The sequence below is a fragment of the Rhinolophus sinicus genome, linkage group LG02, assembly GCF_036562045.2.
Source record: "Rhinolophus sinicus isolate RSC01 linkage group LG02, ASM3656204v1, whole genome shotgun sequence".
Classification (NCBI taxonomy): domain Eukaryota; kingdom Metazoa; phylum Chordata; class Mammalia; order Chiroptera; family Rhinolophidae; genus Rhinolophus; species Rhinolophus sinicus.
Genome location: NC_133752.1, coordinates 81,863,191 through 81,887,598, shown reverse-complemented (window position 1 = coordinate 81,887,598; position 24,408 = coordinate 81,863,191). Strand labels below are relative to the sequence as shown.

General features: G+C 40.5%; 1 protein-coding gene across 16 annotated transcripts in view; it reads right to left on the bottom strand.

The window, feature by feature from the left end:
* PARD3 (par-3 family cell polarity regulator) overlaps positions 1-24,408 on the bottom strand; it is a 612,084-nt gene that overhangs the window by 512,514 nt on the left and 75,162 nt on the right. The window lies entirely within an intron of this gene.

The following is a 24,408-nucleotide window of genomic DNA, read 5'->3' as shown; positions in this document are numbered from 1 at the left end:
TGAAGAGAAGAACATAGTTGTTTTTAAACTTTCATAATCGTTCTCATTTGTACACTCAAATGAAAATACACTACATTGCATGTTTTGGCACTAGCTAGCTGCTCAATTAGCTACAATACAGAATTACTAACAAAAAGTTCAAGTTAACAGTCCATTTTTCTTATCTAAACTGTGATATTAAGTATGGTTCTTTCTTAAAGAAACGTCTGGGAGGGAGGAGACGAAACAGTAATGATAGTTAAATAAAGATTCCTAGACCCTACCCCAGATCTACTGACTCAGACATACCACAGGTGAGTTGAGGGGATCCATCCCCTTAAGAAGCCCTCCAGGAGAATCTCTAAAGCCTAAGACTTACTAAAATGGAATTCTCATAAAAAATGCATAATTACCAATCCTTGCCATTTTTATTCAGCACAGAAAGCAGCTCAGACTCTAATTCTCAAACTCACCAAACATTACCATAAAAACTACCAAGCAAATAACCTATCGTTACTCTGCACCCTCATCTATCTGGACTTCTTTAAAAGGAGATTCAACACTCAAATCATTCATTCACCCAAAATGCAGAGAGTAAATACACACACACGTGTGACACACCACATGCCACACTACACATCTCCCTCAGCGTCCCTTTCGATCACAGGGCCTCACTCCGCATGGTTCCCAGATGACAGTGTCACGCAGAGAGCCCACGGGAAGCCAGCTGCTGTGAGTCTGAGTGCTCCAGAATTTGTCATTTCTAAATTTGTTGAGCCATCAAAGAACGAAGTCCCAAGCAAACTATACTCCTACTCTTCCGTACCAAATGGTATTAACTCTCCAAGGGAAAGTGGGAATAATCAACACCCTGAGGGTCACCAAAGAAAAGGCATCCCCTAACTACCATTCCCCAGCCACTGAGACCAGATCCACCTGCCTCTCCCTGCCCTCCAGCAAGCTGTAGGATGGCCTAATCAACTTAAATATCAGCTTTCATTTCCAAAACACTTTCATGCACACAGAAGAAGACTGACCTCTAAAACGTGGCCTGGATTAAGCCCTGCACAAAGGTACGCCCTCCCCACCATGCCCAGTGCCTCCAGTGCCTGGAGCCCCACCTTATCCGCCAGGCTACTCCTTCCTATCCATTAAGTCTCCTCAATCATCCTCTTCTCCAAGAGCTATACCTGAGCGGAACACCCCAAAACAGGTTTAAAAGTCCATCTCCAGCTTCACTGTATGGAAAACAGTACTCAGATGTCAACTGCGAGCCATTAAGGGCTGTTAATATTTTATTTTTATACATGCTAAATTAATAGTACAAAACCTTCTGTTGACCCTTCTTTGCCATCTAATGTCTACACCAATTCTCTGATCCTGTTTACAGCAAAAATTTTTAAAGATTTGTTTTCTCAGATTTTTCTCTTCCCATAACCCCAGGCCAATCCAGCTTCCTCCCCACCGCACTCCCCAAACTGTCCATCAAGGTCACCAATAGCCTCCATGTTGCTGAGTGTAATGGTCCGTGCACAAGACTCATCTTCCTTGATCTATCAGCAGAATTTAATATCACTCCCTCCTCCTTGAAATCCTCCATATACTTGGCTTATAATCCTTCAACTGTCTGATCAAGAATTATCTAATTCTGAGATTCAGTTGTTGAGGGGTCTTGATTCACTGGTCAGCTGTGCCAAGTAGCCATGACAACACCATGCCAAAGCAAATTATCAGGCTGACAGTTAATAAATGTCACTCCACAAAACATGCTGAATGGAAGGAAATGACTATTTGGAGAGAAGGAACCCAGAGGGGAAATCATTAGTAATCCCAAGAGAAGATACTAAACACACACACACACACACACACACACACACAGCAACAACAAAAAGTCAGATTTGAGACAGCCACATAAAAATGATCTCCTCCCACAAGAGTACAAAATCCAGGAAGGATATTTTGAGAAATACACTCTTTGGAACAGCAGTCTCTCAGGAGATTTTAACTGGCAGCTTTCATTAACACTAATCTCTCTCAATAGATAGAGTACTTGCTGTATTTTCAAGGGAATAGTCAAGTACCCATCAGGGAAAATTGTTTTCTAAAAGTTAGAGCATCCATGTTGATTACACTTCGTGGTAGTTTACACTAGAAAGTTTGAAATAATAATACTAGAATCGTAGTTGCCCTGGCTACAGAAACTTAAAAATGTAATTGAACAAAAAGACGTCAAGCCACTTTTAAAAACAGCAAAAACACAAATTCTACAATCAGTATACTTGTCGTTGGGTTAAAAAAAAAAAAAACATGACACAATGCTCAATAAAAAAGAATGTTTCTCATTTAGGATGTGCACATTTAAAATAATCAAAGATGTGAACACTAACAATAATTTGACATTATGATGAACAAAAGTCCATCACACACATGAGCAATAAACAAGGAAAGAAGTTCATCCATCAAGTGGCTGGAGAGAGATCTACCAAGAAGCAAATGTCCCAGTCAGGCAAAGTTCCCCAAAGATGGGTCAGAGCCCCGAGAAGAAATCTACAGACAAACCACCCAAGAATCACTGTTCCTCATTCAGATGAAGAACGGGTTGGGAAGGCAGTGGAGGGAACATTTCTAAGACCTGCTGAGAATGAAAGCATAGGTGATTTGATCAGATGCAAGTTTATTTGATCAGATGCAAGACCTGATGTCTACTCCATTGCAGGACACAGTAAGAGAAAATAGTACAGGAAAAGTCCGAATGAAAAACTGACTCCTCTCCCACCGTCAGGAAAGCTCTTATTCTCCATAAAGAGAATCATCACATTATACAGCAAGAGAATGAGCTTTTGTGAGTTGTGACCTGGGCAATACAAAAGCTCTGCATATTTTACGCCCACGCAAGTTTCAAGAAAAGTATCTGCAGTTAGAAACAGCGCCCTACTCTTGCATGACCGTGGCATACAGTAAAAGGTCAGATTTTTCAAGTGAGAAGATACGTGTAAATGCTAAGCCTAGAAAACTGAAAATCTTATGTTGGTTAAAAAAAACAACTGAGTGTTTACTATGTACAAAGCACCGACTGGGCAAAGTAACAATCATTCCCTACTGTGAGAAATTAAAATTGATCAGATAAGACAAACAGTTAAAAAGAGGGAGACCACGTGTCTTCAGAAAAATAGACATAAAAACGCCTTGTGAGTTCAGACGTGGGGAAGACAAGATTTGAGATGAGGTTTTAGCAGAATCAGATCCTCACAGGTGAACGAACTGAGTAGACAGGTCAGAACATCAGCACACAGAAGACAAACAGAAGATTGGGGGGTGAGGGAAAGAGGGAAGCTTCCAGACAGCAATAAACAAGGCATCACAATGAAAGGATAAGGAATCAAAATGGGTTTGACCTTCTCAAGAGTAACACTGAAATCTAGATGAAATGGAACACTGACTTCAAAATTCCTAGGAGAAATGGTCCAGGAGTTAGGACTGTACATCTTGCCCAACAACTATCAGAAACGTGTGAGTAGAAGTAGAAAAAAGACAGTTTAAAAAATGCAATGTCTCCACCCAAAAAAAATTACCCTCACTGTGACTTCCTCAGGTTAGTGCTCTAACAAAACAAGAAAATAAACTATGAAGGAGAATGGGTGGCATATGAAAACAGGGGACCTAACACAGAAGAAAGTCCCCAGACGTCGCAGAGATGGATCCCAGGCTGTGGGCTGTGCACCAGGTGAAGGCGGCCGTCCAGATCGGAGCAGGCCAGATGCTCCACGTGAGGTGTCTTCAAGACGAAGCCAAGAGAGGTTTTAACATAACTGAACATAATAAAACGCTACTTTAACAACTGGCAAAGCTGTGGTGGAATTAGTTGTAAATTCATAGAAGACCAACCAAAGGAAAAAATGCTGTTCATTCCAGGGAAGACATAAAAGTTGTGAAATAAAGAAAAAGTAATCAAGGTATCTTCTGTCATACATGGCTCAGGTATGAGTAACTTTTAATAATGAAACTAATGTGAACATCGAATATTTAATCAAAATTATAACTATGTTTGGGGGAAAGAAGTCTAAAAAGTGTTTGGGGGGGCGAGGATGGGTGTGGGTGTGACAGACAGACGGATCGAGAGATACAAGAAGCGGCTGTGAGAGGAGTGGGGGCAAAGCATACACAGGGCAGTAAAATAGGGTTAAATCTTCTGCATTAAGTCAAAAGATGACAGCAAACTAAATTTTAAAAACAAACAATATAAGCAATTTACACAGAAATGTGGAGGTAAATATCGAAAGAATCAGGCACGAGAGATGGGAAAGGTGACGTCTCAGAGAGCTGCTTTTTTCATCACAATCCTAGTTGTACCACCTGACTATGCACATAATAATACTGAAGAGAAAGACCAAAGAGAAACAGTTTGAAAAATTCCTTAGAATCATGGGCATGGCACACAGCTTAAAGTTTAGCCTCTGTCCAGCCTCTCAGCCAAAGGATAATGACGTTGCCAAGACAAACAAAGTCACTGTTAATGACATAAATAGAAAACATTTCATTTTTAAAGTCAATAGACAAGCACAACCGATAGGAATTGAGCCTCATTCTAGATTCTTTTGTATCTCTCCAATTTACTTAAACCAAAACCAAAACATTTTAAAAATATACTCTGAAGTTCTCTTTTTTTAATGTATCATTGGTATTTCAAGATAGATGTGATACATGCAATGTTGACTTTACATGCTTTAATCAGTTCCATTTCTGAAATGCCTAGTTTTTAATCAGCTTTATTACAGCAACACTGCTGAACATTAAATAGATTTTGGAGGTGGGGGGGCTGCTTCTCAATAAAGGCATAATACACAGATAGTCAGAAATCACAGCTGATGTTCAACAATAAAATAATGGCCTCGATCACCATGAGAAAAGTTACTAACATTTAATAGTAAATGCACTCCTCTGCACCTCACTTTTCCACTCCAAACCACACCCAGCACCCATACCAACACCTCAGCACAACAGAACACAGAGCACACCACAAACCTGCAACCTCCCTGGAAGCGACGATGGCTTTATTTAATATGCCAATCAAAGAAGAAAAAGGCAGCACGGCACCAAAGGTTAATTCCAACCTCAAAGAAATAACTTCCTGGCATTTTGGGTTATTTCAACTGGCACATCAGCTCCCATAGCCTGGTAATGTGGGCAATCAGCCCATTACTGAGCTCTAAGCCTTACATAACTGTCGCAACAACATATAGATTCCTTTCGTCACGGATGCACCACAATTCTTGCGCCACTGCACATACGCTGAGGAAACGGCCTCAGATCACAGAGCTGGCTCGAGACAGAGCCAAGGCCAGAATAAGATCTGGAGAACGCACCAATCACATGCGCAGTGCTTTACAGTTTTAATGATGCATTCGTGTGCACTATCTAATGTGGTGGGAGGATGTGTAATCCCTATGTTCAGATGAGAAAACGGAGACTCAGAGAGTGGGAAGTTGCTGACAAGACGTCACGTTAATAAATGCTGTCAGCAAGAAATCCATCCTAGGTCTGCAGATTCATTTCCCGCCCTTTCTCAGACCCACACAGACGCTTTTCAAACAACAGCGCCAGAGCTGCTTGTCTTCTCGCTACAGCCTCGTCTCCCAATCTCTTTCTATTTTGCATAATGGGGCGGTACATAAAATAGTTTTAATTTTAAAAAAAGGTTTTGACTGTTATATAAAAATCACGTTTGAAAAACTGCTCACCAAAGTACAATATTACATGTCCTAATGCCATCCACGATTTAACACAGTGGTTCTCAAAGTGCGATTCCTTTCCAGCATCACCATCACCAGACAACTAATGAGAAATTCTAAGGCTTGAGCTCCACCCCAGTCCTTCTGAATGAAAATCCTCAAGGAGGGCCCCCCCCCCCCCTGCAATCTGTGTTCAAACAGCCCTCCAGGCGATCCTGACCCACGTGACGCCCACGTCTGAGAACTCGGAGTCTGACTGGGAAGGGGGCGGGGCCTGGAATACTTGGCATTTCGTCTGCGTATTATTCCATATTATAGTTCCGCTCATAAATCCATGGGTTTAGTGCTTTCACTCGCACTTCTTAAAACAGATGTTGGTAACTGCATCGTAAAAATGGTTACCATGGACATACACGTGCGTATTTGTCTCCAGTGATAACCAGATAGATAAATTTTGGTGCTGACTGTCAGTCTGCTTCTCAGAACCGGTTCAACTCCAAGCTCTACGCAGAGGACTGTAAAACCCGCATCTCTAGACCAAAGCCCTCCCAACACCCCAGCCTCAAACATCCACCTCTCACTGCACGTCACCTTGGGAGCTGTCTGAATCCCCCCAAGAAACTAGTTTTAACAGCTTGCTGGGACATTTTAATGTAATGAGTAAAAGGGCATGCGAGAATAAATGATGACTGAGCGATGTTTTCATCAAGTCCTATTTTAATTCAAATTTATTAAACCTATCTTCCTTATCTTCCCCCTAAAAATAACTTCCTGACTTCATTCCTACTGGCAGCCCCATCCTCCTCTGTTTTAACCTAATCAAATCATAAACCTCATAAACCTAACTTTCTCCGCAGAAGACACAGGGGAAAGAGAACAAGTTAAATGATACCACAAGGAAGCAATCGGACAACTCCAGAACGTGACACTTTTAACACTACAACTGTACTGGTATCTTTTTTTAAAAAAAAAAAAAGGATTCATATCATCGGGTATCTAAGCGCAATGGGAAATCCTAGAGTGGATCCTGCATCTGCAGAAAAAAACTGTGAAAACGACAGCACTGGGACAACTGATGAAATCTGTTGTATTAGGTGACAGAACTGTATAATAATTGGGAAATTTCCTATCCAGTAATTATATAAAAGTATATTCTTGTATTTAGGGTTTAATAAACGCTGAAGTCTTTAGAGGTTGAAAAGTGTCACAATATCTGCAGTTTAATCTCAAATGTTCAGCACAGAAATTAGTATTAGTAGTCATAGTAGTAGTATTACTAATATATATACATACGCACAGTATTATTACTAATACACACACGAAGAAAGCAAATGTTAGCAAAATGTTAAAAATTCGTAAATCTAGATAAAGGGGTTCAATTTATTATTCTGTAACGTTTTACCAAGAGAAAATGTTCAAAGTATATCATTTAAAAACACCAACTAAGGCACTGTTGGCATACAGACTAAGAAGGCATAACCACATTCAAGGTGTAAGCCTTGACAGAATCTTTGTTGAGGTTAAAAAAAAAAAATCACTGTAAAACACATCTTGGAGACAGTTGGGGGAAATTTAATATGGATTTGATGTTAGATAATACTATTAATAGCAAAACATTCATTTTCCTAGGTACGATAATAGTTTTGTGGATATGTGGGAGAATATCCTGGTACGTTAAAGTATTTAGATAAAGTGTCATGATGCCTGCTACTTTAAAGTAGCATATAGTGTGTGTGTGTGTGTGTGTGTGTATCATTCAGAGTGCAACCAATAAAATAAAAATCATCCAAACTACTTTAAGCAGAGGGAAATTAATATAGAGAATCATTTACAAAATGTAAGAGTTGAGACTCAAACAAGGAAGGCAGTCGGGTGGGGGAAATCCGCAGACTAGCAGGAAGTTACCACCACCTCTTGTCTAAAGGAATAAAGGGAGGTGTCCCCAGAGCCCAGGGCTAGGGTGCTGTGGCAGAAGAGGGGCCTTCAGGAAAGAGACTCAGCGCCCCCGACAGAGACACAGCCTAAGCAGAGAGAGTAAAATCGATGCCAGGGCTTATCTTGTGATATAATCACCCACTTCCCACTCTACCTCCCACGGGCCAGATCCAACCAGAAGTCAACTGACACAACTGTACTTTGTATGACTCTCTCAACCACTGTTTGAGTTTTTCCTAACAAACTGGGAAAACAGATGACTTTTAAACAAATTTAATGACCCAGGGTTCATAAGAGTACAGGAAGCCAGCATTCTCACATGCTGCTCCTGAGTTCTAAACTGTCACACACATTTTGATGGGGGTGGGCGCTACAAGGAGATGGAATTTGATATCATCAAAATGCTTAAAATTGAACATACCCATTGACCCAGGAACGTAAAATGTGTGTACACACAGTCAAGATGTATATGTTAACTCAGATATTTTAACAAAATAGAGAGTAGAAAACCTACTACTAGATATCCAACAATAAGAATTAGGCTGAGTAGATTAAATCAGTGAAACACTATACAGCAATTAAAACGCTGTGCACAGGATGCTGTGAAGGAAGCATCATCTTCAGTCTGAAGACAGTGCTACCTATAGGTACAGACAAAAGACAAGAGCTGCCTACACAATGGGCAATCCTTGCCTATATGTTCTGACTTCCCATAACAAACACATATGTACGTTTTTTATATTTTTATCATCTTAAACAGCATAACTAGTGAAGACCTTTCTTCCTTTCCCTTTCCTTAATCTCTTGTTCTCAATAATGTGCCCTCTAACTCATTATTGCTTCTAGAGTCCTATCTTTTCAGTCCTGTCCTGCATCCTGCTGCCACATCTATGTTCACAAAATACCCACTGCATCACGTCACTGTCCTGTGACATGAGTAATTTTCAGTGACTGACTACATTCTAAAGGTCAAAACCCCACATCCTTGGCCAAGTACTCAACACTCTTCCCCAGCCTGCTTTTCCTGGCTCTCCACACCTCCCATCACAGGCCTTAGCGCTGGCTTACCATATCTGGTTTTCAACTGTTCTATTCACTGACAAACCCCAAGCACCCCGAGACAGAGTAGATGCTCAGTAAATATTGGCTCAGTGAATTGATTAATCCTTGGGGTTTTTTTTTGTTGTTGTTATTCATTTTATTCCACACATCTGGACTTCTCCCATCCCTACAGCTCCAACTTCCCAAACTGTATGTACCTTTCCAAATCTAGATCAAAACCACAGCCTCTATGAAATGTACTCCAACCCCAAAGAATTTATCCAGACCACATATTTGTCACTTAATAGCCTATGTTGCTGCACATGTGTAGCTTTGTTTATCTCTAGATAAGTTCCCCAACGGCAGGGACCATCCATCTTCTGCTTTTTTTTTTTTTTTTAGCACAGAACAAAGAAGAAAGCACCATGTTGTATAAATACTGTGTTTTTATAATAAATAACCCTATTGGATAAATGGAAACAATTAAACAAGAGTTTCTCAGAGAATACAATCACAAACACAGGTTTGTGCTCTCCTAACTGCCCAAAGAAATGCCATGGACGTGCTGTGCCATGTCAGGATCAATGCCTCCCCCTCCACCCCCCCATCCACCTGTTATCCTCTGACTCCCAGGGCTGGCTCAAGAAACGCTGTGTGATTATTCTAGCTGACATTCCAGACAACATGTCAGATGTAGGGAAAGAAGACATCCAGGTATTTTCCCCCTGCAATGAAAAGGAACCCGAATCCCAGTAAAAGCACCTTCATCTTACCCCCAGAGGCTGAGTGCCCGGCATCACTGGCCTGGAATGCCCGGCAGAAATGAGTTTAGGCCTGGGTGAACCTGCCTATTACCCAGCAAAGAGAGGGCGAGACAAAAGCTCACCTTGGCCAACCAAGTTCTTCCCTCTCTATTCCTGGTAAGAACATGCAAGGGCACAGGGGTGTTGGTACCTGATGAGCCACTAGACAGTGAAGAGAAGGTTATACTAACGGAAAGGAAAATGTGAGGTAGTGCATATGCAATATATCCAAGCCCAAGTCCCTAAAAAACAATGTGGACCTATGGGATATTCAGCTCCAGGACTTAAATCTCTCCAAGTTTTGCCACGATCAACACTATGGAAGTAGGCAGCTGGCACTGTGCCCGCTTCCTGACCCATTCCATTCCTGCGCCCTTACTCTACAAAGGGGCCAGTGGTGGGGACATCCATTACTGGAAACTTTCTTGTGGGTCACTCACATTCACATGTGACTGTTTCCACAACAATCATTCAAGGTGAATGTGTTCAGCTCCATTTGTAGATGAGAGGACTAAAGAACAGGAACCCCTACCTTGTCTGAGACCATCACACACAAAGCTGAAGAGGAAAGGCAGTTTCAGCTCAGACATCACTCCAACTTCTAAATTCGTGCTATGCCCTTGGATGCATTGCCTAGTGCAGGAGGATCAAAACAGCTTTAAAAGGCAGGGGTACAAATTGGAAGGAAAAAACTGATGGAGATTAAGTCCTTTTTATTCTTTTATTCCTTTTTTTTTTTCCTTTGGCTTAGATTGGAGGAAAAAAATAACAAAAAATGTATCACCCACCAGCTAATACATTTGACTAACTTTAACATGAGGAAGTAATGATTTACATCATGTTACCTATCAAAGACATACAGATTTAAGAAGCATTTCATTTCAGTCATGCACTAGGCAGTGCTGGATTCAAAGCTGTAGAAAAAACAATGCATGAACATTAAAATAGGGCCTCAGGCACCTGAAGGTAGGGACCCATCCTGCGCCTTCAGGGGCATAGTGCACAATGCAGCTAAGACATTAACTACTTATTTTATTGTATGAGATCCTTTAAAGCTAACTAAAACAGTGAATGTTTTTCTAGTATCTACAAAAGAAGTAACCAACTTAAGAGATCCTTAAGCTTAGTCAATCAGCTTAACAAAAGTACAGCCTACCCTCTCATATTTACTTTTCAACTAGCAAACAAGAGAGGCTGACTCAGATCAAAAGGAATTTCTCTGACCTGGAAAGAAAACCTCACTAAAACATGATAAACTCTAAATAGCTTGGAATTTTCAAACAAACCAACACAAACTTGACCCTAAAGCTCTCCACTCCTCCCCTCATATTACCTAATCCCAAACCACCTCCCAATATTGCTTAAAGAAATTATGTCAAGCTACTTAAAAGTACACAGTTAATACCTTACCCCTGGCCATACTCAACATGACCATCAGAAGAAATATTCCTGAACTAATACAGAAGAGGAGACTGTAAGGAAACAGTGTGTTTTGCCAGAGGACTTGCACCTACCTCCGACTTCCACTTTGGAAGCCTGGGCAAACGATATTCCGGCTCTCCCCTGTTGCTCCTATTCCCAAATCCAGCAGATCCCCCACTGCGTGGGGTCCGGCGGAATATCCCACAGCACCACGACATCGCAATACGAGCGTGGGTGGCCCCACGCAGTGTACACTAGACAGCGGTGCTTAGAATGGGACTGAGACCACTGGAAGGATGCCGGAGACTGTCCCCAGTGTCTCCTCAGGACTGCTGATGCCAGGGGTGGGGCTCCCTTGTCCTCCCAGGATACTCCTACCACAGTCACACCAGGATCCATGATGGTATCTTCAAAAGATTTGTCAAAGACCAGATAAGGCACCTGAGTCTTATTACCACGGAACGTGCGTCAGCTGTTAGAAACGTGCGTCAGCTGTTAGGAACGATTTTCAGCAGGAAAGGGAACAATACAAACAAAGGGCACATATATGTACATTCGTATACACCGAAGTATGAGCCAGTCATCCGTAAGATCTGCTTATTGCACAAACTTGTTACCACCGCTTGTTTGTGCCCTCCTGGAAAGCCATCCCCATCTCTTCACTTGGGGAAATCTTATCCAAATCTCAATTTCTACAACATCTATCTCTTAGCAATATCAGTCTTCAATCCTACTTTATCTTCTGCCCCACATCTCTGCTGCACTTACAACAATGTCTTGAAGACGTGCAAGTTTATCATGTTATAACTTATCACCCTAATGGTAAGGCAGGTTAGTTAGTATGATTGCTAGATAGATAGGTAGGTCCCTGGTAAAACAAACAAAAGACAGCCATATCCTAAAACTTCAGGTTTTGAAATCACTCCTTTGCTCCAGGACATAATATAACAAGGCCTTGAGGTTAATCATAAAATTCTTTTTAGCCTGACAAATGGAGCAGACCTGATAGATAAGAGTGGGTTGCTTTGCTAATTCCTTCAGGATGGGCAAGCAGAATAAACCTGGTAGACAAATTTCATTAGAAGGCACCAGTTCCCTTCTTCAAACAGTTCCCTTCTCCAAACAGCTCCCCTTCCCCAAACAGGCAAAGGGAAGGTATCAAGGTATGAGCTTTTGCCTCAGTCATGGGCACCCCCATTCGGGACCCCCTCCCGCTTGGGAGCTGCAGCCTCTTCTCCTGCCTCTAATAAACTATCCTCTTTTTAAAACTTTTTGCCTCTCCCTGGTCCGTGTTTCCATTCTTCGGCTTCACGAGACAAGATCTCAGCACGCACTCAGATACTGCGGGCAGATCCAACATCACGCACATCAATGGGACTGTGGAGATTATTCTTTATTCAAATATTTATGGAGCATCTACTCTGTGGCAGTTCTCGGCAGTAAATTGTTTCTACCCTCCTAGAATCTTCAGTCTAGCATATGACACAACAAGGACTCTTAAACATAACCCCACACCCCAAAGCATTCATTAATACACATTACTAGTTATCTCAAACTAAAGACCAATCTGTACCCTTTCTTATTTGTTTCAAAATTTGTTGGCATTTAGATTTTTCCTAAAAGTCCCTAATGTGCCTCATGACTTTATCTGGGCCCATCTGGTTAATTTCAAATGCATTTGAAATGGGGAATATTTAAACAAGGATTGCAAGATACTTTATGAAATATATGTAAAGGAGATTACATATGCTAATGTCATGTAATTGCTTAATTCCTTAAATACATGGTTAGTTCTCCGTCCTTACAAAGTTTTCCCTTATGAAGTATTTGAAATTTAGGTAGCTGTGCCTTCAGTTTATTCCATCTAAGAAATGATGCTACATAGCATCTCAAAAAAAAAAAAAAAAAATTAAGCACTAAAAACATAGCAAGCACAAATACAGTAGTCTGTACTGCTACTATTCTGTAGCATGGTTAAAAGCAGTTTCTGATAAAAAAAATTAAAAAGAAAAAACTCATGGAAGCAAAGAAACAGATTAGCTCTATGAGAACTCAGGCAAAACATAATTATACAACTGGTAATTAAAGTGTGAAATGGACTACCTCAAACAACAATAAAACTTGTAACTATAAACTTATCGGACAGGGGTGGGGGTAACTAAACAGAAGCAAAGCTAGTTTGTGAAGCTTTAAAGATGCAGAGATAGAACAGATGCACCAAGAAAACCAGGACTTTAATGACAAAGGCATCTATCCTGTCATGTATCCTGTCTATCAGCAGCCACAACAAAGGGTAATGAAATTGCTAAGTGGGCTGACAGGGCACAAGTCACTTCCTCTTCGCAGGCACTGAGGCTTTGTGTGTAAAATGAAGGGATTAGATTATCTCTGAAGTTCATCCACTTTTCAGCCAGTCCCTGATGCTATATCAAGAAAGTTAAACACACTCCAGGCTGCTTCCCTTTGCTAAGTGGAAATAAGGTAACCATTCCCCCGACCACTATAATTTGATCTTGAAAACAACTCGTAATACAAAATTAAAACGGCCTCACCTTTCCTACAACAAGCTCTGTTAAATGTATGTTTATAAACATGTATCCTCACAGTAGCAGAGTTCTAAGCTCTGTAAATACCACGGGCCTGGAACAGCTTTCCACACCAGAGAGTCTGGTGATGGTGTTAGAACCACAAGGCTGCTCCACCCACAGGAGAAAAGCACACGCAGGAGGCAGGGCCACAGCCCCCAGGCACCTTACTGAGAGTCCTGCCTGCAGGGCCAGCCACTGATATGGAAGACCATCCACTCGGAAGCTTGTAATGACTACAAACATCCCCTCACTGAGCGCACACTGCAGCTACTGGAGATAACGACAGGCTGGCACGTTCCACACAACCAGCCAACGAAGACCTTACCACTCAGACTGCAAGTCACTGTGTTTTGAAATAAAGAGAGTGCAGCCCAGTCTATGATGACACCTCTGTTCTCTGAGACTTTAAGATCAATTTTGGGAGGCTAGCCGTAGGTATGTGGAAAGTTCACCAACAATACCCAATTATCACAATTAAACTCCAACCAAGCGGTACAGAAATTATAAAAAGTCAAAAAACACGAAAGACAAAGAACACTTCATGAAGGAATTGTTTCATCTCCATCAGAGAAAATCTTAGCACAAGGTGAGGAGGCCAAACTATGCATGGCATGTTTGAACAACGGGGAGTAAAGCCTGGACACAGCACGTAGCGTCACACGTGTCTTTGACTGCATTCGCCTTCCTGCTGGTACCGTGAGCTAAGCTGGCTACACACCAGCTCCGTGCTAGGGCTAGGCTGACGCAGATGTTTTGGACCTGTGTGAAAACTGATGGTGCACAAGCCCTACCTTTCACGTCATCTCAAGTGTCACCTTTGTTCTAAACAACTATTAAAACAAGGTAATATGTCACCAACCGAAGCAGCAAATGTGAACCCACAATTTGATATTTGAAGAGGAAAAAGCATTTTAGAAGACCGCAAAACAAAGTATTTTTAATTCTAAAATTTTAAGGATTATGTGATTATCGTGAGTCTCCTCCCATTCCTCCTTTTGCTTAAAGGTAAAATCCCTTCTGTATGAAACTCTCATTCCTCAAATTTGTTTAACAGTTCCTTCAAACATTCCTTCAGAGTATTATAGCAGCTCTTCCTGCTTATCAAGACTAAAGAGCTCGTGAACAGGACTACACAAAGAAAACAAAATTCGTCTGACAGCTGAGGCCACGAATGTGTTCATATGAGTGCAAAACAACCCACCTCCTTAGTTAGATCTGCTCAATCAGGTGTTTCCATAGACCCCTCTTCCCTTCTCCTTCCTGCTAAGACATTTCAAGCCAACTTCAGATTTGGACAAAGAATTTAACTGCAAGTTCAAGACTTCCAACTTTCACAGCTGAATAATGAATACTACACATATGACTTAATTAGCATAAAATTAGTACATCCCTATGATGTGAAACAGAATTACAGAAACCATTCGTACTGAAAATCTATGATGCCACACAAAAGGCAGAGCCCATGTGGTTCAGGTGACTATGTGTTTTGATTCAAAGCCTCAGCTGCATTCCGGTACAGGCCTGCCCCACAGTCACATGACATTCCTGCAAAAACTTGTTTCTATTTTGGATGGACCAACAAACAAGGGGATTGGCACCAACATTTCAGTTCGTGATACAAGGTGTGTTAGAAAACAATTTCTCCCTCAAGTAAATAAATACAGTGTGGATTACTGAGACTCATTTTTTTCTGGTGTTTTTTTTTACTTTTGAAAAAAAATTGCCTTGGAAATAATGTCATTTTGTACTGTGTTAAGAATTCTTCCCAACTAAAGTCGTAAAAATGTTCCAAATTTTTAGCAAGGTGAAATCTATCCCAATTTAAATAAAATAACTTATCTTTAAGAATTGTCATTCTCATTTAATGAGAAGTCACAATGTTATGAAGTAAAAGAAAACACTTTCAAACTAATTAGAGGGCATTTGATAAAACTTTGTGCTGCATCATTCCAAAATGGCAATATAAATACCTTGACAAGGGTGATTAATTTATTCTAAATCTACACCAAATATTCAAAGTACCCTGGAAAAAACTCACCTAAGGGAGTAGGATACTGAAGCAAAATTGAGTTGGTTTATACACAAACATCGAGCAACGTCACACTTTAGAAAGACCAATGGCAACCTAAAGAAAGCAATTCTAGAGCTGAGGAGATTGCGTTCTAAAAATAACAGAAGTCTAATTTTCAAATTGTTTTTTCCTGAATCTCCATGCTGTCTTTGAAAAGAATTAAACAATTATGGAAAGAACGGAGTGCAAAGTAAACCATGTGAAAAGAAGAACAATAATAGAAGCTAACACTGCAGGAATGCTTAAGAGGCACACGTGACCTGCTGGGACAATGCAGGAACCTGACCTTCTCCTTCACCCCCACCTCTGCAGAGGGGCACCCCCTCAAGCACACTGCTGGACAGAGGAGACTGTGAGGAGGGGAGCCCTCCCTGCAAGTGTCTGCAGTCCATAAGTCATGGCTTACGTAACGAGGGTCACTACACTCAGGGTCACCAGGGAGCAAGGCATCACTGCTCCGTATCTCAAAGCACAAACTGATACTGGTGGGCTGGCGTGTCCTGGAGTTGTCAAATTCCAAGCATTTACCAATTAGGGCAAAATTAAAGAAGAAAATGAGAGAGCCAGTAAGGAGGTTGATTCAGTATCTGATGGAAGATATAAATAAAGCATTAAGCATCATTGCTTATCTGAGTTATACAAAAACAATGTATATTTGGATTGTACCCGCGTTCAGTTAAGCATATCTTAAAATGCAAATACACAAACTCTATTTCTAGAAAACACTGGCTTTATTATTTTCTAAATAGCAATAAGTAAGATTTCACCCACCACCCTCCTGTCATTCACCCTTGTACTTTCTACGGAAATCACCTACACGGAAAACAAATTACAGTTCACCTATTCTAAGTTTCAACAATAAATAAACTGACTCGATGCTTTTGCATAGGGTCCCTGTAAACTACAGAGAGAGCATCCTTGGAGGTATTATGACTAGTAAGGACTGAAAGACGAGCTAGCTGCTAAACCTCAAGTGGGAGCAGGTTAACTTAAAATTGATATTTAACATGGTACTCCCATGGTGATTCCATCTCCCTCTTCATGTCAGGACACATCAGGCCTCACACTTCCTGTGTACATTTGCTGCACGAGTCTTCTTGCCCAAGCTCTAAAAGCTGTCTAAGGTCTCAATTTGAAAAACTTTCAAATTCATATTGTTTGCCTCTGCATTTGGGATATCACAAAGTATTTTTAAAACCCACTTCCAGCACAGAGTCATCTTGACAAACCATGGCTAGCATGTTAATTCAATATTCCCTTTTGCCAAATATATAAAAGCTGTGATCAAACAATATGATGAATGTTTAAATTTTTTTTAAAAAATCGTTACAGTAAAAGACACATTGCCATTAATCTCCCTCAAAATATTCCCCCTCGCTTTGAACACACTTATCCCATTGTTCTTGCCACTTTCTGAAGCAGTTCTGGAAGTCCTCTTTCGTGAGTGTCTTTAGTTGTGCTGTCGTGGCTGCCTCGATGTCCTGAATCATTTTGACTTTGAAGAAGAGGCAGAAGTCACATGGTGCTAGATCTAGTAAATAAGATGGATGAGGACACACCATAATGTTTTTATTTGACAGAAATTGCCATATACCAGAAGCGATGTGTGACACAGAGCATTGTCATGATGGAGGATGATTTACGGCACACTTTAAAACACACCTTCTCTCAACCGTAGCTCACACCCAATTGACTGCACTGAACAAGCTGAAACCTATCACACACTGTTACCAAGGTTCAACGCACCGCTTCCCATATTGAGGATCCCTGCCTTTCTGTTGGATGGCACTCGGCAGCAGCATTCACCGTAGTTTTTGATCACACCTTGTACATCCACTTAAAGGGGTAGAGGATGCCCTCCATTCATAAGTATCTAATAATACCTTAGGAGGAAAAGTCATCAACGACAACTAAACACACACACACTCCAGCAAAGTCATTACGTCTGTTGTGACTATCTGGGTTCCCCCCCTTCCTTGAAGGAACATGGTGTCTTACTGACTCCCCGAATTTTAAACTCAGTGTCTGTCACAGATAACATGATAAATAAACTTCTTTCAGCTCAGATTACTGTATCATTCAAACAATCTTTTTAAAACCAAAATGTATTAGACAGTAATCAGATCATAATAATTAGTCTCAGCTTTACTATCTCAGAAAAATTTTTAAAACTTCCTACTTCCCATAGCCAGTTCCCTGCTTGGATGAAAGAACCCAACCACCTCATAAATTCTGTATGATCCTCATACAGCGTGTTTTAAAATATGCTCAAGTATCGACCACAGTGATGCAGCAGAGAGGGACTGGAGGACCCCAGGCTGGACGACTCTGCAGACCAGGAAGAGGGCCCAGCTTTTTCCTCAGGGGCCTTCTTACGCTGTGGGCCACACACCAGAGGGGTGCTGGGGTAGGGGCCAGGCTGTGGGGCTCCTTTGACTCTCAAGTTCATGTTCCTACTTCTACCCTTATACCATGATGGCTGTGTGACCACAATTAAAAACCCAAAGCCGCCAGCAGAGAGCACTCTGTGAGCACGGAGGTTCCTATTCGAGAGGAAAGCAGTGCTTTACCCCATCAAGGCAAAAGCCCATTCTGAGCTGGCACTTCACATCCAGGATGGGACCAGTGCAATCCAATAGTAGGAGGAACTCATGTGTTCGTGAGAAACTAAGCAGGCAATTTGAAAATGCTGCAAAATTAATCCTATGTTGTTTAAAATATTTTTCAACATAATACACTTTTTAAAAGAAAAAAAAACCAATGCAGTACAGCTGGAAGCTGCATTAAGATCCATGGCTTTCTCTGTGAAATTACAATGGACTTCCAAATCATGCCCATTTTTAAAAGCATGTGTGAGCATGCACTCGCTTGTAATTATGGAGAGAGCAGTTATTTCCCTTCAGTTCTCTCACATGGCTAGTTTTTTGTTGTTGTTGTTTTTAAAGCTCATACCTTTCCAAATTTGCTAATCAAAAATAAATTATATATAATGAACTGCCCTGCTCCTAATCTCAATAAAATATTTAAAATAATTTGCTTATCATCACACTACACAAACCACAGAAAATGCTACAGTAAATATATATGTATATATTAGCTAAATTGGCCAGTTTGCATTAAACCCACAAATCAGAACTGACCAGACCATGAGATATTTTTGTTTTCCTCTTTATTGCTGTGCTGTATTCTTGATCCTGAAGACCAGGTACCAAAGGGTGGGGGACGGGGTGGGGACGAGCTCTGGGGGTGAGTCAGCCTCGCTGTGCTATCAGTGGCAGCAGAGGCTTCCAGGACTCCCGCACATCACCCTCTGGACTGAACACCATAAACCCAAGGGACAGAGATGTGCTGTGGAGTAAATGCCCACACGGGAGAAACGCCAAAGCTTTACCATCAGCTTCCCGGGCTGTATGGCTTGTGCTACTCACACACAAAAACGTTAGCTCACTGAGCACAGCAGCAGAGCCTACGAGTTAAGAGGGAAGGTGCTGGACCTCGCTGGAGAAAAGTAACCCCTCTCTACCTTACTTGCCTCATCTGAGAAATGTAACGAGAGTAGTTAAAAGAATTAAATGAGTTGAAACTTTTAAAGCACTTAAAATAGCTTAAGGCATTTTGTCACTGCTCCGTGAATATTAGTTACTATTATTATTAGCCAGGATTTTCAGAAAACTCCCTCAACTGCACAGACTAGTACTGTACACTGTAAAATCTACTCTGTTAGGGGCATAAATACCTAGCGTCTGTCTACCTCAAAATGGAATGAGGGTCTACAGCAGTGATTCTCAATCCCGACTTCATCATAAACACCTGGGGAGCTTTCTGAACGAGCTACCCGCCACCGCAACCCAGACCAACGGGATGAGCCACCCAGGGATGCAGATGGACAGCCTGGCACTAGGACTGCAACTGAATAACACACTACTTGGCCAATATGCAAATTCTCTAGCACACCTAAGACATTATTTGCTTGGACTGATTGTCTTAGGTGAGCACACTCATGGTTCATTAAAAAATCAAAAACCTCGTTCCAAGCCATGTAGCAGCTAAATGCAGTATTGAAGCATCAATTTCTCTAGACTGGGATTGAGTCAAAGTTCTTCCCAACTATAGGGGATCAGTGTAGGTTATCAATTAGCACCTCATGACTTCTGCCTAAATGTTTTAACCATCAACAGGCAAGTGTCTCTGAGCCAGATGCTGTGTAACTTCTGAAAGCTCGCAGTTATAACTGCTTGCGTTCTCAGCAGTGTTTTCTGAAACAAAAGCTCCCGTCTCTTAGATGTGTAAGACAGGCCAGCACTGCGTCTTCATATGCTCCTCCCTGAGCACAGGTCTCAGAGGGGCTTCTCCCACCACACAGTGTCTCAACTTGGCACGTGTTTTCTGCACACTGGGAATCAACTCTAGTCCCTGCTTGACCAAAAACTAGCATGTGAATTTGGCAATTAAGAGCTCTGACTGTTTCCCCATCTGTAATAATAAAGGGGCAGTACAAGATCTAAGGACCCCACTACCCCTAGCATTATACCAGCCTTTGAGCCCACAAAATCCAGACCACTCATTCCCAAGTCACACAGTGTGGTGGGCCATTCCATCATTCTGAGAAGTCGACTTTAATACGTAGGCACAGAGTCCCAAGTTCACATGCCTTTGGGAACCGAGAGAGTAAATGAAAGGGGCAGGATGGGTGGGTTCCTGCAAACTGGAGAGCAAAAACCACATCTGAGGAGCAGCTGCTCCAGGCGAGCAAGGCTGTGAGCTCGCTCCTGCCTGGGCACCCAGGCCTCAGGAGAGGCTGCACCCTCTTGTGTTTTAGGCAGCTTCTTCTCATTTGCTCAGGCTGGCTATGACAGACACTATCAGAGCATGCTGGCCAAACCACCTCTCTGCAGGCAGAGTGAGCCCCACAGGACCCCAGCAGGTCGTCCTCCCGGAAAGCCCTGTGCTTTGTAAAGAGGTCGAAATTCATTTCACTGAAGCAAGTCTGAACACAGCCACAAGAGAGATTGCTGTGTGTGTGTGTTCTGAATCAAAAATTATCCAAGTTTATAAACATGATGATTTATTTATGAGGCACCTTGAAGACTTTTAGATTTTTCTTTCTGTCCCTGGTCTCTCTCCTTTCTCCATTCCTGATCCTACACACTGATGCCAGAATAAAATTCTTCCAGCCCTGTTGTTAAACACTCTTGTTTGAGAATTAAAAGTTTTTCTTATGGAGTAGGACAAAAATATTCAATCTCACCCCACCCCCAGGCACATACCGCCCCCATCCAACCCCTCCAGCCTCAGCCTGTGGGCACCTGATAGCTCACAAATGAGGTTCAACAAGACAACAACACTGAGACCTTCCCAATGCATTCTGGATCAAGGCCCAAGTTCATTCAGTCTGCATTTTATTAGATTACCGGCGTTTTGAGGCTTAAGTAATGTGTATGATGAATCGGAGGTGAGAAACACCCTTCCTTCTCCCTTTTCCTCAGTCTAGTTAAAAATGTACTATAATTAATAAAATATAGTCTTTAGAAAAAGCTCTCAAGCTTTAGTTTTCAGATATTTAACAAAATTATATAGTGCTTCAAATACACACAAATACCCTTTAGGAAACTTATGCTTTAAAACAGCAAAGATTTCTATTATAAAAGACTGACACAGGGTGAGTGTCATTCTGAACATTTCCACAGATTAGAAAAATAGTCACATTAGTAGCCCCCCCCTTTAATCATAAACTAAAAGATGAGTAATAAAAGAATGGAAAATTATTTCCTCACCTAAAGGTGCCTCTCCACTTTAAAATGATTCGCTTGCATCAGTTCTAATACTAACCAGATGACAGTAAATATGTCACTTTGTTGCGCATTTTTAAGTGCTCCCAAATCAGACGATGTCATTGCAGTCTACAGTAAAATGTTTTTATTATCCAGCAGAATACCACTTTTCTTTCTCATTACCTAGAAGCAGCAAAGATTCCAAATTTTCAGGAGGTACATTAATTTCATTAATGTTTAAAACAGTTTGTCACATTGAATGTAATATTTTGGGTTCCCACATTAGGGAAAATTATCAAATTATCCTCATATGGAATTCCTTAAAATGCTGAAAGTAGCCTACTTTTGAAAGATATAATGCTTTCACTAAAAACCTCTTGAGAGGACCTGAAGTAGTCGACACGTGAAAGGAAAGTTAAACATCTTCAAATAGTAAAACTTGATTTAACGTAGAAGGATCACCCACAATAAGCCAATCTGACAATAAGCCAATCTGACACATCCTTGACAAAAACATTCCCACTTAATTAAAAATACACTAAAAAAGTCACACACAACAAATTAACTTCATTATGCACTGACTGTTCTCCTGGAGGAGCCAGAAAGTAATCTGACAGCAGCCCAGAAGCTCATTGTGCTCCCCTCTGGCTGTTATGGACTCATCTGTGATCCATCCCCAGGGAGAGATTAAATTTAAAAGGATGGAGGAAAAAAGGGAGGATCCTTCTGATAAAAACCACATCCAACATAACCCCTTGCCTCCCTTTTGTCACAATCAAGGGCTTGTCAATATGTGTTTTGGAAAATTTTAATAGGTTTTAATAGCCTGAATCTGAACTATAAAGAAATTCATAAAGAATTGTAGTGTGTTTCTTGCAATGCTCAAAAAAAAATTTTTCTCAGGGCTATATCCTGACCTAAGCTAAGTGTTATCACTCATGGAGCATCTTATAACATACAGAAATACCATGGCTTATCTTAGGAAATGTAAGCTACTTCTGACCTCTGTATCACCTGTAAACTTTTGGCTCGTCTTTTAAAAATGCCTTTCTGGACAAATAAATGTACAGGTGTGGGGATGCCAGACTGTTGAAAGTGAGAATTTCTGAGCCTGGAAAATACATTAACCTACATTGAAAGACAATTAAAAAAAAATTAAGTTACCAAGGTTTCCAAAAAATATAGTAAATATTTCAAAACTTTCAACTACTTAGTAAATCAACGATGGGTTGAAATCAAATTTTCACAGAAGTACCTCCTTTGCCCTTTATTCGCCCAAATGTGTGCTGAACAATACATTAGTATTGAACAAGTGATACCTTTTGGCTATAGCTGTGATTTGTCATTTTAAATCTATCATAATCCAGGACAAGGAAAGTACTTTTTAAAAAATACAATGTCTAGGAATTAGGGAAATTTAGTTGGGTCAATATCCCTAGAAAACAAAATTTAATTTATGTTGCCAAATGGTTGTATTTGTTCATAGAGTCCCCTTGCTAGTATAACTTCTATAGGAACGTATGATGATAATTTTCGTCCTCACTGTCCCAGGGTGATTTAGTCTACCTGCCTCACTCCAGCTACAAAATTCTAAGTTACAACAGAAAGGGTTCAAGGCAGCAAATTTTAGTATTTAAGAAGAAAATGTACAATGCATAAATTGTCATTTCACAACAAAATGAGTTCATCCACCTATGAAATCATCATCCTTAGAACATGTATACGTATTACATAAAGACCTACTGCTAAAAAGCGAAATTTCAGTAAATCATGTTTTCATCATTTTTGCAGTTGCCCAAAGAATGTGAGTGAATTTGCACATTGAGGAGGGAACCAATTAAGTAATCTTCCTTCTGTAGACTACAGTTGCCTCCTGTTTCATCATGACAGCATTGCAGTCAATCATACATGCAAGGGGAGTCCTGGACACCTCCCACATAAATACAGCAGCAAAGTCACAGAGGACATGAAAGCCTTGATCACTCTCACACTCCAGCCTGGTGAAAAATGCCATTTTGTTCTCAATTCAACTGGTCTTTCCTTTTCGAGCTAGAATAAGAGGCAAAAAGGGTTTCAAATGCACATGGAACATTCACTCAGAGGACCACATGTTGAATCACAAAACAAGTCTTAACAAGTTTCAAAGGATTGAAATAATACAGCATATGCTCCCTAACCACAGATTTAAATTATAAATCCATAATAAAGATACTTCGAGAATCTCCAAATGTTTGGATGGGTTTAAAAAAACTCACAAGGGACATTACAAATATTTTGAACTAAATGATAATAAAAATTCAACATATCACAATTTGTGGATTGCAGCTAAAGTTTGATGTGGAATTTGTGGCTCTAAAGGCTTATATAAGAAGAAAGGTTTAAAAACAATTATCTAAGTTCCTGCCTTAAGAAGTTTAAAAAAAAAAAAAAGACAAACAAATTAAACCAAAGTTAAGTAGAAGAAAATAATAAAGCTAAGTGAGAAATCAATGAAATAGAAAATGGACAAATAGAGAATATCAACCAAACCAAAAGTTGGGTCCATTAAAATTAATAAAACTAATAAACCCCCTAGCTATACTAATCACGGAAAAAGAGAAATTACAGTATCAGGAATGCAACAGAGACATCACTACAAATTATGCAGATATTAAAAGGATAATAACGGAATATTATGAGCAACTTTATGTTGATAAATTTAACAAATTAGATGAAATGACCAATTCCTTCAATGACACAAGTTACCAAGTGATGCAAGAAGATATAGAAAATTTGTATAACCCTATATTTGTTTTTAAATATAGATTCATAATTTAAAACTTTCCCACAAAGAAAACTCCAAGCTCACATGGCTTTACTGTTGAGTTCTCTTATAAACATTTAAGGAAGAATTAATACCAATTTTTATAAGAACTCTTTCAAGAACTAAGAGGGAACACTTCTCAACTCATTTTGAAAGGCCAGCATAAACCTCATACCAAAATCATAGGCATATATATTCTCCCTCATGAACACAAATACAAAAATCCTTAACAAAATAATAGCAAATTAAATCCAGCAATATATAAA